At 33.5% G+C, this 20,759-nt stretch overlaps 1 long non-coding RNA gene across 1 annotated transcript; it reads right to left on the reverse strand.

Moving 5' to 3' along the window:
* Nucleotides 1–2,238: 2,238 nt before the first annotated feature.
* LOC143247776 (uncharacterized) lies at nt 2,239–12,245 on the reverse strand. Its single transcript, XR_013026709.1, has 5 exons — nt 11,974–12,245; nt 8,501–8,763; nt 7,125–7,207; nt 5,451–5,521; nt 2,239–2,868 (listed from the first exon to the last, which is right to left on the reverse strand). It is a non-coding gene; the product is annotated as an uncharacterized LOC143247776 (long non-coding RNA).
* Nucleotides 12,246–20,759: the final 8,514 nt, after the last annotated feature.

Consider the following 20,759-nt stretch of genomic DNA (forward strand, 5'->3'; position numbering starts at 1 on the left):
AAAACAAGACAAAAACATAAAAATTCTAAAAGCAGATAAAGGTAACGCTATAGTCATAATGAACACGAATGAATACATCCAAAAATGAAAAACATCCTATCAGACACGAACAAATTTAAACCAATACACACAAATCCAACAAAGACACGAGACGCAACTTAACAAATTACTACTAAAAATGGAAAAAGCCAACACAATTTCACAAACACTTTATTCCATTACGACCAATAATGTCCACATATGAATTATTTAATTACAATCTTGGTAAATACATAGCATGGGCATCCTCCAAATATGAAACATCAGCCTAATCTAAATCAACTTAAAGTCTTAATGGCCAGTTTCGATGTTATATCCCTCTTTACAGAAGTTCCAACCACTGAAGCCTGCAAGATAGCCTTAGAACTCTATATCCACGACCCTAACCCAACTATAGAAATTACCAGCAACCAATTAGCAACCCTCATAGAATTCACCACGATAAAGACAAACTTCATGTTCAACAACCAAAACTATATACAAACAAATGGCCTAAGCATGGGCAACCCAGTATCACCAGTTCTAGCCAATATTTTTAAGACACAAGTTGAAGCACAAGCAATTAACACAGCATTACATCTGCCACTAAACTGGTACAGATATGTAGATGACACAGTTGTGGAATTCAAATCTACAGAACACCTACTTAATTTTTTCAATCACATTAACTCTATACATCCCAACATTAACTTCACATGTGAACAGGAAGAAAGCAATCAAATATCATTTCTTAACCTCAAAATTACAAGAACCGATAAACAATTCAAAACAGAAATCCACTCAACAATCACCCATACTGGACGATACATTCCTTGGAACCCAGCACATGAAACAAAACAAAAACTCAACATACTAAGAAACCAAATAAACACAGCCATAAAACTATGCTCACCAAATAAAATTAACGATTAATTTTACAAAATGAAAAAATACTTCATCAACATCAATAAGTTTCCTCCACAAACCTTAGAAAACATTATACGCACACACCTAGACAGAAAGCAAAATCAACCAACAAAAGTAAATATATCTCACGAATTAAAAAGTCACAAAACCATATTCTGCTGCATACCATATATTCCTGACATCAGCAGACAAATAACCAACATTTGGCAGAAACTAGTAACAAAATATGACATTCCAGTTAATACCAAAAGTATTCAAAAACCAGGAACAAAACTGAAGTCTATTTTATGTAAAAACTACACTGACAAACACCACACCAACATTATTTACAAAATACAATGTGATAACTGCCACGACTTCTATATTGGAGAAACAAGTAGAAAAATGGAAACCAGATTCAAAGAACATAAAAAATCATCTACACACATTTTCGAACACTGCAAGTCAAATAAACACAAAACAACCACAGAAAACACTCAAATACTGAATAAAGAAACAAACATAAATAAATGCAAAATTAAAGAAACCTTACTTATACAACAACTTAAACACAAAATAAACCAATATAAAGAAACACCTTAATACCTATATTAATATAATAAAATAAATAAATTATATTGGACCAAAGTATGACCCTACCAAGTTTCAAGATAATCTGCCAAGATATGTAGGTATGGCAGTCGATTGAAAAGGGTTTGGAAGAAGATGAAACAACAGAAAAACTGTATCTCTCTTATGATGATGAGGAACCCAAGTGAAGTAAAAATATATCTCAAGATGGCTAGTATGGGTATTAAAACTCTTTTTGTTATCCAGAAGGCCTAAGAGACCTAAGAAGGTTGAAACATTGTTCTCTAATTTATTGTAATAAAAGTTTTAATACCCATACCAGCCATCTTAAAATACAGTACACCTCTCTGTGGAGACATAATTATGAGAAATAACTGTCTCGAATGCTATACTACAGAAAATTGGAAACTGGATTCACTGAAAATAATAAAAAATCCTCCCAAGTTTACAAAGTACATCTTTTAAAAACAATTTTACTTTAAACATAGAACCAAAAATCAATGACCATGAAGTTATAAAAAATCATCTTAATTTAAGAATGCAGCCTTACTCTAAAACAGTACCATCTGTGGTACTAGGATATCTCTATTAAGCCTTTTAGTGATCTCTAATCATTTGGGTAAAAAAACCTTTAAAAGTAGACTTATTCTTGAAACACCACTGAAAACCTTTCTTGTAAATAGATTGGACCACCAAAAGATTGATAATAAGCAAAATACATAATTTCATGATTGTTGAGACAAAATTAAAATTTGCCTACTTAATCATATTATTTTTTATTCGTGTTATTGTTACACAAAACTACAACAAAATCGACTGAGCATTTTGAACCACAACATGGACAGATATGCTATATGGAATACTGTGAATGTCCATGACTTACTTAAAATTAATTATTTTTCAGTGAAAGATGCGTTATGTGGTTATAAGTACATAACAGATGCAAAATTGTTCTGAGTGGACTTACGTTAAACAAGTTTACACAAAACCTTGAGAAATAATTACTTCAAAAAACACAACTCGTTATTTAAGGAGATGTTTTAAACACTTGTTTTATTTGAAAGAGCTGTTTTTCTACTGGAATAATTTTATACGTGCCTAGTGGGGGTCATGTCTCACTCTAAATGCATATTTTCTCATTGCTGTGCATTAAAAAAGTCAACATAGGAGATAATTAAAAACTACATATTTAAAATCCACAAATAGAGAAAATAAAAAATGTAAGCAAATAAAACTGTAGATCTATTGCTGACAGTTTACACAAGCAACAACTCACCATTTTGATTCCACTATAAAATTATTTCAAATGATATTTATTGTGTTACAGGACTCCACTGAGATTTCTGCAAGAAACTGACAGTACTTTTAAACTTACTTCCCCATCCTTAATTATGTCACAGTATGAAATTTTCTAAGTTCTTCATTTTTAGCCATCATAAAATCCAGTGTTTTACTAGTATGTATATCAGTTGGAAACTACAGCTTGTGCATTTCTAGTGTTTTTATTGAAAACATCCACAACAAAATTAGGGGATTCTGATGTTGGATATTGTTATTCAAGCCACTGTTGTTCATTATTACTCAAGTTTATTTCCCTGGCAATATGTCAACAGGTGTTTGACACTAGATGATTACCATAACAGATGTTGCTATTCAATATCACATTAGAAATTCTTTCTACTGTCTTTTGTACTTAGCAGAAGTCACATGTACATATTCAGTATTTATTACCACTGCATATATTACTCTTTCACATAGCTATTGCAATTTTAAATAGGTAGTTGTGGTAAATGTTATTGGTAATTGGCAATTTAGCAAAGTTTGCCACTGAATGAATTATTTGTGTTGCCTTATTCTAACAAACACTTGTATACAGCAGGCTGTTGAAGAACAAACATATTGTTATGTAAACCTATCAAAGTAAGCATGTGACTGTGTATGTTTATGTTGCACTAACCTTTGTTGTATTATATTGAAAGAAACATTATTCCATTGTGTTGAGATTCCTTTGTTGCTGTTCATATTTTGTTACATAACAGTACAAGCTGATGGAAGCTAGTCATTAAATTTGTGATCATACAATCTTTACCTTCACAATGGTCCTTTGAGAACAATTTTACAGTTTGTATGTTACAGGTGTATACCAGTAAATATGTTTATTTTCTCTTGTACATTTGTTATTTATTTTTAATATGTGGTGAATGAGTGGAACATAAAGCAGAAGTAACAGTAAACTGTTAAGAAATATGTAACATTCAACTGAATTCACATGCACTTGTGTAGTTTAGAATGTATTCTGTATAAATGAATATAAAATCAACTTAAGTAACAATATAATTAAAACTCATTCTAGACTGTCAGAAAAATAAAGAAACAACATGAATCAAAATACAGAGACTGTATTGTCAAGCCTATAGCTAAAGTCTCTAAACAAATAAATAATTACAGCTGGAAGTAATGTCTGTATTATTTTCTTAAGCTATAAACCCCTCTTTTAGCTCCATCCCTACAGTACTTATCAAAATAGTTTGTTTATTTTTTAAGAGTCCCGAGTTGTCAGCTTGAAAATACAATTTTTATATTTTGATTCAAATTTTCCGACGATCTCTACATCGCTTCCCAAATTAATAATTTTTGATAATAATGTACACATACACATACATACATATTACTGTATATAGATAAGTTTCTCATTCCCACTGAAGACCAAACACTGTTACTGTGTTAAATAAAGTCTTCATTACCTTTTGAACCTGTTTCTAAACTTCATTGTTCTCAAAATTGGTTCTTCTTTAAATTTGAAATCTTAAACGTTTACATAACTTTAGTGTACACACCTATATACTTCAAATTAATTCATAAATAAATACTCTCAAGTAGTAACATCACAGACCAGGAAAATATGGTGTGTGGTACTCGTCTCTTTCAAAAGGAAACACATGGTTCATTTACTTGTTACAGTGTACATCACAGAAGCATTTAGAAAAACACATCAGTAAAAACTAAGTAATAAATTTTCATAACTTGTAAGAAATAAAGTTCAAACACATGCCCTTAGAAAAAGAACCAGAACTGATAAAAAACTGCTGTAATATTCCTTCTGAAGTTCAATTTACATTATTTTTGAAGGAGATAATAAAACCACAACTTAGGTATTGGAACATCTAACCTGCTTGTTTGTTTTGTTTAAAAAAAGGGATAAAATTTAATGAGCTTTAAATGATTTGCTTTGTTTTGAATTTCACACAAAGCTACACGAGGGCTATCTGTGCTAGTCGTCCCTAATTTAGCAGTATAAGACAAAATGGAAGGCAACTAGTCATCACCACCCACTGCCAACTCTTGGGACACTCTTTTACAAACAAATAATGGGATTGACCATCACATAATAATTACGAGTCAAGTGCCTTAACCACCTGGCAGCCAGGCCAGGAACTTTAAATAAGAACATTTCAAACAAGCATAAAAGTTCACATTTTAAACTTTCAATCTCAAACAATGTTCTATCAAGATCTTTTAAACTTTTATTATTAACATTAATTTTTTATACTTTGTTATCTTTTAAACTATATGTGGTGCACTTATACTGAATTACTTTAAAAACGTGTTTTATCACCTTCTTTAAATTATACCTTTGAAGACCATTTACCCAAAATAACTGTATTTTTCAAGAAGAATAAGGCATTTTTTTAAATTTAATAATTTTCAATACTTTTAAGAAAAAATTCATACAAAAGATACACAGCTTGTTAATTTTGTTGTAAAACCAACACCAAACACTTCTACTGTCATCATAAAACTTACAATCTGAAAATCAACACTATCATCACCAACAGATAGATCTTGTATAAAAACAAAACAAATGGAAAAACTGGACAAAAAGTCAGATTTTTGTTTTGATGTTTATTATAAATTGATAATAGTGATGTTCTTACCCTTGTAATAAATTTACTTTCCTTTTCTTTAATGTTGATAACTTAGCTAAATATTCTCGCCTTGGATGTTCCTGGTGATATAAAAACAAACCACATTATGATCAAGAGTTCAGGTAAAACATCATATCTGTGTGTTAAGAAATTTACATTTTTAAACATATATTTTTGAGAAACTTTCTCAAAAGAATACCTCTAGAAAACATTCAAATATTATTTTTATAAGACAAAGTTTGAAAAGATGTTCAAAGTGAAATACTAGAGAATAGCTGTAAATATAATACTGGAAACAAACAAAGTTAAAGGTCCTGAACACCCAATCAAGGCAGGAAAATAAGGTCATTTACCCATCAGGAACGTCAAACTGCATATGTCACAACCTTTTACAGAGTTAAATTCAAAATGTAATTAAGCTAGTTTATTATAGATGTATACAAGTAAACTTTGTATCACAATGTAATTACTGAATCAAATTTTAATTGTATTTAAGTTCTTAGATTCTCCCTTCTTCTATAATTTACTTATTGAATGATTTTATGTAAATTACAGTGAAATCCTTCTAAAGCAGCCACCTTCGGAACTGAGACAAACTGGCTTGATTAGAGGGGTTCCACTGTACATAATTAAGGATTATGTAAACAAAAAGGGACTGTGATTGAATGACCACTTTCAAGAGGTGACCAAACCTGGTGGATGGCCACTTAGAAGGGTTCCACTGTAGTTATTACTCAGACAAGGCAAAAATTTTACAGCTTTCTATTTTATTTATTTATGATGTCATACACTAGGAAATTAGAGTCATTTGGCATGCACACCAATCACAGCCTCTCTTTTACAAGCTACCAATAGTTCTCTCAGATGTTGTATATCCATAGACTTACTGCTGTACTAACAGGGGGCATATAGTGTGGTAGTGCCATTAGTAAAGAACAAAAACAGATGCTGGTAAATAGTACATTTTATTTTTTTCATGAATATTCTTTATTTATTACTATAAAAGTAACTAAAATGAAAAAGCAAAAACGTTGTTGGATTAGCTAAAATAAAGAATAACAATTAATTATTCTTCATATTGTTTAATGTAATTCAATAGGGTAACATGAGTTGAATGTTCACCAAGTGATTTAAAACTTGTGATGAAATATTAATAGTTACATGTGGTTCAAAAGTCGATAAAACTATGAGATTAAGAATAAACAGATGTCAAGTTTTTAGTTATTTAGGATAAACTATCACAGTTTAGGGTCACAATTTGCTGTCATTCTAGCACAATAAAAATGTAATTTACAATTATTTCATAATTTTTATGATGGTTATGAGGGTGTTTAAATTGACTGATCATTTAGAGAGTTATAGTTTGTAAAATAACAGATAAAATAAACTTTTTACTGACAGCAAACATCTGATATTTATTAAGGAGGTTTAAAGAACTACATAAGTGAAATTTAAAAATTTTTAAATGAAGTATTTCTAATTTTAACATAAAAAATCACTTTGTAATCAGAACAGTCAACACTATGACAACATATAATTAAAATATTTTTATGATTACTGTCAAAGTTTGTGATGACACAACTAGTACCTTCAGAATCACAGTTGGTATACTGCCATGGTTAAAAGTTCATGTTAAATACACAAGCCCATTGTGATAAAGTTAGTTACTAAGGTACACATTACCTCTAAAGTATCAAAACTAGTCATATCCCAGTGGTGGGTAATTATTTCCAAATACTTTTTCCACAATTCAAGAAATATTACAGCTGAAAGTAAATAAAAACAAAGTGAAAGGTTTATCATCAGTAAAGATAGAAATTGTAACAGAATATAAATCACTCTTTAAACTGATGTGACTTGTGACAATTAATTCAACTATTTTTGTTCACCAAAGTGTTAGTAATTAAAAACTTTGTAAAGTGTTTTCTTTTTTCCTTGAAAAGTCCCAAATTACAGATAAAGAAATCTCAAAGTAATAACATGTTTTTGGAATTATTTTGAAGTCTTTGATGGGAGATTTTAGTTATAGAAGTTTGAAGTCTTGGATGTGAAGCAAATTTGATGTGCTTTATGTTGGTTTGAAATTAAGGCCATTTCAAGTAGTGTAAATATACAATGTTGGACGTTTTTATGTTGAAGTAACCCTTTTGCTATGGGTGTCCATTACTACACATCTCATGAGGATTTTCTTAGTGAGTTACTTTCCCAAAATTCAGGTCCTTTGTAAAGGTCAGTTTTATATTACTGTATATAGTAGCATGAGCACACATGCACCATGTCATTGTAACTTCTATACTGTTATCCAGACACAGTTGAAAGATCAATATAATAAAAATAATAAATGTATATTCAGAGAGTGGACAAGAAAAGTGGCCCCCTTGAAAATGCTGTTAATTTGTTATATATTTTATTAGATAATAGAAAAATGCGTAAAATGCACTTCATGAGATCTGTTCAAATATGATATCAAATAAATTAACATTTTCAAGGGAGAGGCACTTTTCTGTCCTCCCCTTGTACATAAATGTTTAATGTTATCAAATTTAAGCTATTTTATATGAATTACAGTTTGTAGTTATTTCAGAATGAAAAAAAAGCATTATTTATATTAATTTCGTAATTGTTTATAGTGGTCAAATCTATCTATACAGAGTTTCATTAGCAAAAATAACAGACAAACATTAAGTTTTTTTCTGTACAAAAAATGTTTGATAATTATCTGGAGGTTATGAAAATTTTGTATGTGAAATTTGAACAATTTCTGATGCATACAAGTATTTTTAATCATAAAATCAAAATTACTATGCATGTTGGATAGTCAACATGCAGAAAGAAAATAGTCACAAGAAAAGCATTACTTAAAAAAAGTATTAAAACTAAATAACAATTTGATATTTTGTGTATGAAAGTTCTAACAGAGTGGTTCAAAACATATCAACCAATAAAAATTAATGGTTCCAATTATTATTCTTTACAATTATTCCAGCTACAAATAGCTTGTGTGAAAATAATTAATTAGCTAAACAGTGATTAATTACGTCCAGTGATTAATCACTTACCACATTCCATCAATCACATAGCTCTAAGTAACTGATTTATCTGAGGTATAATTTAGAAAATGATCAAACATGAGTTATAAAAATAATAAACTGTTTGGTAACTCTTTTTTTTTCCCCCTTATTCAAACCTGTGAGCATCACCCATCAAGGTGAAGCACCCATACAGAAAACACAACACTCCTCCTTCTGAAGCTGGAATCAGCATACAGGTGTAATATCCAAGCCAAACAAAGTACAGGCTTATCTTAACTCCAAAATACTCCCTGAAAAAATTGAAAGGAACAAACACTGAAGTGATTCTTATCAAACAAAATATAGTGCATACAATAACTAATGAGAAACTCAAAAATATCCATAATGATTTTTTTTTTATAAAGAGTTGTCTCAATTGTAAACTTTGACTGGTATAAGAGCAAGGTGATTTTCATGCTAAAATTAATACAATTTATATATTTTTAATATTACAGTTTCCAAATTTCATTTGCAAAGCTTCTACAATCTTCTAATTGAATATAAACTTATTTTTTGGTAAAAATGTATGTTATATATTATTTTCTCTACACTTACACTACATGAGGTTAGGCCATTTGTTTAACCTTGTAACAAAAAAAAAATGAAATAATATTTTTCCTTTCTAAAATCCTGCAGATTACAATAAAAGCTTATCATTATTTATCCCGACTATCGTCAGGCTTGCATCAGTTAAATATGACAACTTCCTATATACTAAGCCTATGTAACAAGTTAGGAATAACCTCATGTACACTTAGTTCAAATTTCAGCATAAAATTATGTAATACACACGATCTTCATACGTATATACACATATTGCAAAAAAATTAATCTATTTCTTCATTTATAACAAACCAAATTTGTACATAAAAATAACAAAAATCTAGTACTTAATTGTGAATGCTGTAATTCTTTTTGTTGTCAAAGATTTAAAGTGTTGTGAGATGCTAACCCAAATTTTCAATGGTGATGTTTTTGATTTTTTCCAAAATTATTTATTAATTTCAAACACAATTTAGAGCACAATCAATAATAAACACAAAGCATACAATGTCCTATAATTATTACAATTTAACTGTTTTTCTAACCAAACATTGTGGATCAAAACAATTTCCTTAAGCTAGTTAAAGTATGTTCCGAAAAACTTCAAAGCCATCCTGTGAACGAGATGGCATTATACATAAAACAGAAGATTAAATATTTATTTTCTGATGGTTATCAATAATGTAATATCAAATGTCAAAGACATAAAGATATTTTGTTTCTTGTTGCGAAATATTATCATGAAATGTATGTGTATAAAGAAGGGGACAACCAAAGAAATTAAGTCAGCCTTCAAAAACATAGTTGTAAAGTGTCGTCTAAAGAAAATACAGAAATATCCAAATTATCTTTGTTAACCTGAAGATGACATGAGAAGTTTGAAGCCTTTTTTGTCTACTTTATTTTAATAAAAGTTTTAATACCCACACTGGCCGTATTGAAATACATTGTTACATCAAGTAGGTTTCTAGTGATCACGAAGTACATTCTGTTGAAGACTCCAAAAAAAAACACCTTAACTTTATATGACAGTCTGATGGCAGAATTAGTAGCTTTCCCTATGAGGTTTGTAGCGATTAGAGGAGCTGTATATCTAACAACCAAATTATCATTCTGAATGATGCTTCTTTCTTCAAACAGATAATTAAAGTAAAACATAACATAAGTTATGTGGACGTCACTCTACGAACCTAGAACACGTTTCAAAGACGAAGTTCTATGATGATATTTATTAAACATTTATAGAAATATAAAAGAACATTTAAAAAACTGAAATGTCACAGTAACAAAAAATAATAGATTAACGAAAGCTTACATTACTTATATTACTAGTTTGTTAAATGATTTATGCTTAAGTTTTGGATGCTTTTGTTCTCGGTTTATTGGTAGTTTAACTGAGAAATGGACATTTTAAGATGCTAGGTGCAAAAGTACCTTAACAGCAAATAAAGAGATAGACATGCGTAAAATGGGAACATGTAGTCGGTTTAGGTTCGAATTTCCGTCACACCAAACGTGCTAGCCGTTTCAGAGATGGAGTTATAATGTGACGTGCAATATCACTATTCGTTAGCAAGTTGGCACTGGGAGGTGAGAACTAACTACCCTCCCTCCACTCTTATACTACTGAAGAAGGGACGGCTATCGCAGGTAGCCCTTGTGTAACTTTACGAAAAACTGAAAACAAAACAAACATATCACGACATACTTACCCAGTGTAAAAGTACTTTTTTATATAATTGTTTAATTATGCTGATGGTATGAGATGCTAAAGTCTTGGATATTTTTTTATAGCGTATGACCGGACAAAAAGAATTAAGAAACTAAAATAACTACACGATATTTTAAACAGATCTGGATTTTTGTAATAAGTATTTACAAACTTGAATAACTCTGGTAATCAATTAATTTTTCACAATTATTTTTATTTTGTAGTGCAGATTTCTGAATTAAGTACAATTCTATAGTGGACTAACTGCGCTTTGCCCTCTGCGAGAGTACAGTTGAGAAAAGATCTTTCGGTTATGAAATCCAGCTATTATTACATAGTCTACAGAGTACGTCTAGAACGTATTGACAATAAGTAGTATTAGTAAAATTAAAACACTAGTGTGATTAACAGCAATAAGAACTTTTTTATGTTAACGAATCGCATCAACTGCTATATACCAATAATAATGAGAGACAAAATATTTCTGAAAACGCCATTTGTATGTCCAGTCTGATACTATATGTAGTTTACGCGATTTTTATCAAAACAACAAAGTAAGTTGCTTCAGACTAATTAAGACAACAATACTTTTTTCAGGTTCGGCATGGCCAGATAGTTAAAACGTTCGAATCGTAATCACAGGGTCACGGGATCGAATTTTTGTCCCTCCAAACATGCTCGCCTTTTCGCCCTTGGGAGCGTTATAATGATACGGTCAATCCCACTATTCTTTAGTAATAGTATAGCCCAACAGTGGGCGGTGGGTGGTGATGACTAGCTGCCTTCCCTCTACTCTTACACTGCTACATTAGGGATGGCTAGCATGGATACTTCTCGTATAGCTTTGCATTAAATTAATGAAATCAACAAACAATATTTATGTCACTATTGTCAATCAAGCTATTCACTAAACAATATTACATCACATCAGTTCATGACGTCACTCAAACAAGAACATTTTATGCGCATAGCAACAGCGATATTTCACTTAGAAACAGAAAAGAAAGTTAAATATAAGGCCTTACAGTGAAAACAAGAATAATTATATCTATGGCTATTTTAAGTGAATTAATGTACATTTACATTAGTTTACTGCTTGCTTCAGGGTCTACAGTAGACCACGAAATTATACATGGTTCTACTGTTATAATAATCTGTTCAAAAGATATTCATAATAAAGAAGGAAAACTGATAAATTGGTACACACCTCTGAATGAAGTAGTGACAAGTAGGGAGAGAATACAAAGGAAAGATGGCGGCGAATTATTGTTGACTGATGTGCAATTTGAAAACGCGGGAATTTACACATGTGGAAATGGTGAAGGTGATTACAAACATAATGTCATAGGTAAATAAAATTATTTTATTTTATTTTAGGTCTTATTTTCGTTTATTAAACCTTATTAATTTAACACAAATAACATTTAAATCGAAATCACCCTTCTCGATATTGAATGTACTTCAGCCGTTACCTATGAATTTAATGTCACCCACAATGTGTATTGATTAAAAATGAATTCCCTCTATATTTACTGTCAGGAAAGCATTTGAATTAACTGACAATATTGATTATTAATGTGACCATATGTTTGCGATATTTTTGTTTAAGCTCATTTGAATGCGTTGGTCAGTTATACAAAATGTGATTCTTCTGTTTTAGCAGTTAACAATGTTAAAAGTAAATATGATGCTCTTCGTAAAATCAACCTCACGAATACAATGTTTTCTTTAAACTTTCTAAACCGAAGAATGTAAGGTATCTCACTTATACAGACCATGCTCGATCTGTCTTTAGATTGTATAATATGGTTCCAGATTGTTAATACAATTGCCGTACGACTCTTATTTTTGAATTAGCTCTACACTTATATTTACGTATACAAATTAGATATTTTTAACACAAATGTTTGTTATTTTAATACTATAAAGAATTGATGGAGAGTTAGAAGTCGATGAAACCAAATATTTATTCTTAAAATCAGATATGTTTGCAGATATTTATCCCACATTTTTCTTAATTTGTTCATTACGGATTTTAAATTAGTGGTATGCAAAAATCGAATTTTACATCTAACATATTCTTTAACCTTAGAACCCATTTGTAGGGTTTGACAATAGTAACGGAATTATTTTTATTCATTATAAAATATGTATAGCATGGGTATTAAATACTTAGGTTTGTGAAGCAAAGAAGATATTCCGATAATAAAAGAGTTGAACAACCACTTCAAGCGAAAATATCCTTTGGGCTTATTTCTTTCTAAATGATTTTACACTTCTTATGATTTAGTGATTCTTATGATTTTAACCAGTAGTTAAAAGGGATTTAAATTGAAACTTTTAATTGTAATCTCAATTGTTAAAACAACACATTATCGACCATATTATTACTGACGAGGCCTCTTGTTATCACTAGAGATCGTGAAGACAGCAATATTCGTAATGTTGTTTATGAACACAAACGACAATAAGGAGTGTAGCTTAGTGGTAAAGCGTTCGCTCTGCACGTGAAAGGTTTTGGATACGATCCCCGACACCTCTAAGTGTACATTTTTAAGGCCCGGCATGGCCAGGTTGATTAAGGCGTGCGTAATCTGAGGTTCGCGGGTTCACATCCCCGTCGCGCTAAACAAGCTCACCCTTTCAGCCGTGGGGGCTTTACAATGTGACGGCCAATCCCACTATTCGTTGGTAAAAGAGTAGCCCAAGAGTTGGCGGTGGGTGGTGAGGACTAGCTGCCTGACCTCTAGTCTTACACTGCAAAATTAGGGACGGCTAGCGCAGATAACCGTCGAGTAGCTTTGCGCGAAATTCAAAAACAAAAACAAATAATAGTACATGAAGCTACGTCAGAGAAACAGGGAAAAAAGCACCCACATAAACGAGCACAATCATCAACCTTGCGTAATTGAATATAAATACGACTCTGGTCACAACATCCCCTTTCATTCATTTTACATTACATTTACAAGACGTAAAATCCCTCTATAAACAAATAAACTGGTTCTTTACTACATCTGTTCATGAATGGTATTTCAACTCATTTATTATTGGCACGCTTAAACTTTTATATTTCAAATGCAACTCTCAAACCCTAACTCGTACATTGTAAATAATAATTTTTGTTTTTGCTCTATTTTTTTTTTTTTTCGTACAAATCCTTCAAAACTTTCTTAAAAGTTTAATTTGCTTTGGTTCAGACTGGAGAATATTGTGTACATTTAACTACCACAAACACCACAGGAATTAAATAATAATCTGATTAACATTTCTTTTTCTACAAGTTTTTCAGGTAACGTAAATATCACTTAATAGAATATTCAACAACAAGTGAAAGATACATTTATGTTAAAGCGATTCATTGATGACTGTTGTTTATGGTAAATCATGTTATTTTTGCTGGTATTATTAAGACAAGGCTGATTTGGTAAGAATTAGCATAATTCGTTATAATCCAAAGAAAGACTTCGAATCCCCAACACATAAATATGTTTGCCTATTCAGTAGCCGGGGCGTTGTAAAGTGACAGATAACCCCAGTATTCATTGGTAAAAGAATAGCTAAAGAGTTGGCGGTGGGTGCTGATAACTAGCTACCTTTCTTCCAATCTTACACTGCTAAATTAATTAGGGCCTACGCAGATAGCCCTCGTGTAACTTTTCGCGAAATTCAACAGACAAATGTACGTAATATAAGTTAAATGTTTTTCAATAAGTACAAAGTATATAAATTCATCTCAAAATATAAAAATTTGAAGACTTCCAATTTTGGATCAAAAGTGTTGAAGTAATATACTTTATTAGGAATTTACAGACAGTATAAAGTATTTCACTAATAGTTTCTTTCATCTCACAGAAATTAAAAACGTCATTCTAAAGAAAAAGAAAACAGTTTTTATGGCTTGAACGGTAATGTCGATACATATCAGGAAACGATACGTTTTGTTTCATATCATGTAATTCTAATAAGATATGAACTATCATATTTTGATATGATAGAGTTTAACAACTTTAATAAAATTTCTTATCACTACTATTTGTCTATTTCTTAGTACTTAAATTCTCTGATTCGTTAAGGTTATTACTCCATCACTTTTATCTGGTTTCAGAATCTTTCACTGGTCTGTTTTATTAAATTAGGCCTGGCATGGCTAAGCGCGTAAGGCGTACGACTCGTAATCCGAGGGTCGTGGGTTCGCGCCCGCGTTGCGCCAAACATGCTCGCCCTCCCAGCCGTGTGGGCGTTATAATGTACGGTCAATCCCACTATTAGGTGGTAAAAGTGATTAGTAGCCCAATAGTTGGCGGTGGGTGGTGATGACTAGCTGCCTTCCCTCTAGTCTTACACTGCTAAATTAGGGACGGCTAGCACAGATAGCCTTCGAGTAGCTTTGTGCGAAATTCCCAAACAAACAAAAAAAAATAAATGATTATTTGAATGTTATTAATTCACCTAAAAATAGAATTTATAATATGAAATATTCAATAAATGGAATATCCTCGATAACTGTATTTATCACATGATAAAATAAATTTCCGTCTTCAATAAACACCAGTTCTACCTTGTTGTATTCACGCCCTACCAAAATTATTATATTCTGTTTTAACGGATTCTGGCACACGTGTTTGTTTTTTAATTTCGCACAAAGCTGCACGATGGCTATCCGTCCCTAATTTAGCAGTGTAAGAAAGAGAGAGGTCATCACCACTGACCTCCAACTCTTGTTTGCAAGACACTTTCAAATCATATACTGACACATTTTACCAGCGTAATATTCCTAAAAGATCCTGTATTTTCATAACTGACATTAGAATAAATAGTTTTACATTAAACTTTGCCAAATACAAATTTTACAAGAGAAATACCAAAGTAAATGAAACGTACCTCAAGGTTTAACATGATTGATAGAGATAAACTCTGTGATTAGTTTAATGAGTTGATTCAGTTACTAAGTGTATAAAGAAATAAAACTTTGCTGTCAATAAACCGTTTTGAAGAACGCGTTTTATTTTTCTCACGGATCTCGCACTGTGTAAAACTTTCTATTCCTATCGGCGTGGCCCGGCATGGCCAAGCGCGTAAGGCGTGCGACTCGTAATCCAAGGGTCGCGGGTTCGCGCCCGCGTCGCGCTAAACATGCTCGCCCTCCCAGCCGTGGGGGCGTATAATGTGACGGTCAATCCCACTATTCGTTGGTAAAAGAGTAGCCCAAGAGTTGGCGGTGGGTGGTGATGACTAGTTGCCTTCTCTCTAGTCTTACACTGCTAAATTAGGGACGGCTAGCACAGATAGCCCTCGAGTAGCTTTCTGCGAAATTCCAAAACAAACAAACAAATCCTATCAGCGACAGTAAATGAGCTAAAAAAGATTTAACTTTCTCTTGTTTTCTTCAGTGTATGTTCCAGCAGAAAACCTCACTTGCCCTCGAGAATACCGAAGATATGCTGACAGGTGTTGTAAGTATATATTACACACAATAAGGTGTGTTTCCATTAAACACAAAAAGATGAAAGACTTTTAATATCATGTAGTTTTGATACAACAAATTTGTTTTTTGATAATAAACTCGTTGTTAGGATTATAAAAATTAACACTGGGTAAATAAATGTTTAGCTATGTACTTTTAACGGTTTTAGATCCATGTCCTCCTGGTCACTATGACAATGGATTACAAACTTACGTGCCCATGAAAGACTCATATGGCACATTTTGCTTTTGACGCCTTTATACCTTGTCCTGAAAATAAAATTACTGATGAAGAAGGAGCTGATAGTAAAGATCTTTGTACAAGAAATGGTTTTCTTTTATTGTTGCTTTAAAAAGTATAAAATGTTTATTTTTGTTAAAACACATTGTTATAATGAGATACATCTTCAAAAGTTTAATGTTTTTTTTATTGTACAGTAAACTCTCGTTGTAACGAAGTCGTAGGGACCAAAGAGAATTGTTCGTTACAAAAGAAGTTCGTTAAAAAGGATTTTTTTTCATTCACTAGCCAAGTCTGGTAATGGTAGGTCCTATAACTGACGGCTGGTGCAGTACCGGTAATTGGATTAAAGACTCAGAAGTCACACGTGTGTAAACACTTAGAACACATTTAATGAAATTCAAAAGGACAATTAATAGCACTTGTAAAAAAAAACATGTAAAAAATAACATTAATAATATAGATATATGTAATTATAATGTACAGGATACAAACACCAGCAAGAACGTCTAACTGGAGTAACTTGAAATATTGCACAATGCTTTTTTGCGAACTGCTGTCCCTCTGGCACTTGGTCACAAAACGCTCCATCATGTTTAATTGAGAGATAAACTGTCGTGCGTTAGCCTGGTGTTCAAGATATCTCTGAAGTTGCAGGCACATCTCACGAGCTGCAGAATGTGTTGGGATGGGGGTTTCCTAATTGTCGTCATCTTCACTTTCACTGTCATTTTCTGGTGTCTGTTTATTTTGCACCATGGCCACAATATCACTGTCTGTCAGGGGCGCGCTAGTGATCAGATCATTATCAGCAGTCTCGTAGTCCTCTGCTGTGCCATCCACTGTAAACCCAGAGTCATTCAGCCGTGTCAAGAGCTGGGCCAATGGTATGTCATCCTCGGGGTCCTCACTGTTTTCTGCTGGCTCTGGAGAGAAGAAGCCACAAGTTCTGAAGCAATTGGCTATGGTTGATTGCTTTTCCAATGACCAGGGAGAGCGTAGCAGTCGCATGGCTTCAAGCACAGTCACAGTGAAAACACTTTTATTGTCTATTGAATCAATAAGACGCTGTAGCAGTAGGGTGCGGTAATGATGTTTTAGATTGGCGATGATGCCTTGGTCCATGGGCTGTGTCTTGCTTGTGGTATTGGGAGGCAGAAACACCAGCTTGATGGCCTTAAGTCTAGTGGGGTTGGAGTGGGCGGGGCAGTTGTCAATTATCAAGGACCTTTCTTTTCTGCAGCACAACCTTTCGGTCAAGTTCTCTCAGCCACTCGGTGAATGGATCTGATGTCATCCAAGCTCGCTTGTTGGCTTTGTATGGTGTTGGCAGGGTTTTGACGTCTTTGAAGCAACGCGGTTTTGCTGCCTTTCCTAAAAAAAAAATAAAGAAAGAAAATGTACATGGTTAATGTGTTGAAATTAAAAATGAAACATTTACATGTCAATAATCTGAAGAAAATCATAAAATAACAACTTCTAACGAAAACACAGGAAAATATTTTTACCTGCTTTTGACACTCACCTATGACAAGTAAAGGAAGCTTCTCGGTGCCGTCCATATTGGCGCATACCAAAACAGACAGCCGCTCCTTCGCTCGCTTCCCGCCGTGACAGGAGTCTCCCTTGATAACAAGAGACTTCTCTGGCAGAAGTTTAAAGAATAAGCCAGACTCATCTGCGTTGAAGACATCCCGTGGGCTGTAGTTTTCTAGCAGGCGTGGCAGTGTTGTTGATGTCCACTGGTTTGTTTGCTCTGGTTCTACACTACCAGACTCACCACAGATCGTACGAAATTGAATGTCGTGTCTTTTTTTGAATCGGGTTAACCACCCATCACTCATGCATAAGTCAGTGATTCCCATTTGATCAGCAAGTTTTTTTGCCTTTGCTTGCATAACAGGCCCAGAGATAGGAACATTCTCTGATCTAGCATTTTTGTACCACAGAAGCAATGCCGCTTCTAGGTCAGAATGTTTTGCAGTTCGCATGTGTTTTCTATTGGGACAAAAGTTGTCTCGAGAAGACAATATGGACTCTTTATTTTTCAACCATGTTGACAAAGTGTTCAGAGGCACATCAAATGCTTTTGCTATTTCTGTTTTGTTTTAATTTTTTTTCAACTTCTTCTATTGCTGCAATTTTAGTTTCTATCGATACAAGCTTGCGCTTCGCCATGATCAATGATTAATGATCTGTTTAAGTTGACTGTGATTAGCCTTTTATAGGCCACAGCATGCAGGCTGCCCAGGCATAATCCACTCAAGCCATAATCTGAACATTTTATATCTAAGCTAATTTTTGCTGGGAGGGCGGGTGAGTTGGGGCGGGCAGGGGTTTAAGGTGTTATTGACCATAATTGTAAAAACATTGGTAGGCTAATCTACTACCCCATCTGCAGTCCGCTATTTCTCAAGTGTAAGATTTTGATGATGGCACCACACATTGTTGCGCGGAGACTGACTAATTGCACTTGCTAGCGGCGTAGCGGGTGGTCGGGAGCCGGCAGCGGTGACAATTAATTTAGGGAAGAAGAGAAAAATAAATATCTTCGTACCTGTTTCGATACAAAGGATGTAATATTGATGCTTTTCACACCCTAGGGACTATAATTATACATCGTTACAAGCCGACACTTCGATACATGCAGTTCGGTTCAAGGGGCTTTTGTTACTATGTATTTATATGGACAGTTGGCCGGACCAGTCAACAACTTCGATACAAGTGGTATACTCAGTTCTAGCGACTTCGAAACAATGAGAGTTTACTGTATTAAATAGCTTTGGTTTTTACAGAAAAGCTTTTCCAGGAGGTGGGAACAGTTGTTGTAACGATTTAGTAAGTTAATATTTTTTGTCAAAACTTATATTTACATAAAAACATACATATGACAGAGTGGTATTGTTTTGGTAAAATATTTGACAATTCCATTTATATATTTACTTTACCAGGAGGTGCTAACAGTGCCTTACAAACCTACTTGAGTGGGTGTATCTGGCACAGCTTCCACATTATCATCAGCCCTTCTGGTAGTAGTGTCTAGTGCCTCACGAACCTAGTTACGTGGGTGTATCTGGCACAGCTTCACATTAACATCAGTCCTTCTAGTAGTAATAGTTTCTAGTGCCTCACGAACCTAGTTAAGTGGGTGTATCTGGCACAGCTTCACATTATCATCATCCATTCTGGTAGTAGTGGTGTCTAGTGCCTTACAAACCTACCTGAGTGGGTGTATCTGACACAGCTTCACATTATCATCATCCATTCTGTGTAGTAGTGGGTGTATCTGGCACAGCTTCACATTATCATCCATCATCCATTCCTAGAGTGTCTAGTGCCTTACAAACCTACCTGGTGTATCTGACACAGCTTCACATTATCATCATCCATTCTGGTAGTAGTAGTGTCTAGTGCCTTACAAACCTACCTGAGTGGGTGTATCTGGCACAGCTTCACATTATCATCCATCATCCATTCTGGTAGTAGTAGTGTCTAGTGCCTTACAAACCTACCTGAGTGGGTGTATCTGGCACAGCTTCACATTATCATCATCCATTCTGGTAGTAGTAGTGTCTAGTGCCTTACAAACCTACCTGAGTGGGTGTATCTGGCACAGCTTCACATTATCATCATCCATTCTGGTAGTAGTAGTGTCTATGCCAGTAGTAGCCACAGTTACTTATTCAATTTGATTTTCTACTTACCCTACCTATAGAACATTAAACTAACTTCTCTACCTCAACTTTTTCTTTATTTTAATCAACCTGTTGTCATTTACTCCAAAAATATCCTCCAAGACTTCATAAATCACGTAACGGTGAGGAGGCAGACCGAGTGGTTGGTTCACCTGCTTAGGTGTTGGAACTTCGACTGACAGTACGTGTTGTTACACGACTTATTTATTTTTAAGTGAGGATGTAGTGGGTGAATGGAGCACACAGATACTAACTCGAGACTAACTGCCTTCCCTCTGGTCTTACACTGCTAAATTAGGCACGGGTAGCGCAGATAGCCCACCTTTAGCTTTGTGTAAAATTCAAACCAAACCACGTCGATAGAACAGCAGAATTAGTTATCATAAAATGGTTAATAAAGAAAAATTATTGTTAACCAAGAGCTTTTTTGTTTAGAATTAAGCACAAAGCTGCACAATGGGCTATCTGTGCTCTGCCCACCACGGGTATCGAAACCCGGTTTTTAGTGTGTAAGTCCCCAGACATACCACTGTGGCACTGGGGGCTAATCAAGAGCTTGAAACCATTGATGTTGAATATAAGTACAGTTGG

This window comes from Tachypleus tridentatus, chromosome 3 (assembly GCF_004210375.1).
Source record: "Tachypleus tridentatus isolate NWPU-2018 chromosome 3, ASM421037v1, whole genome shotgun sequence".
NCBI lineage: Eukaryota > Metazoa > Arthropoda > Merostomata > Xiphosura > Limulidae > Tachypleus > Tachypleus tridentatus.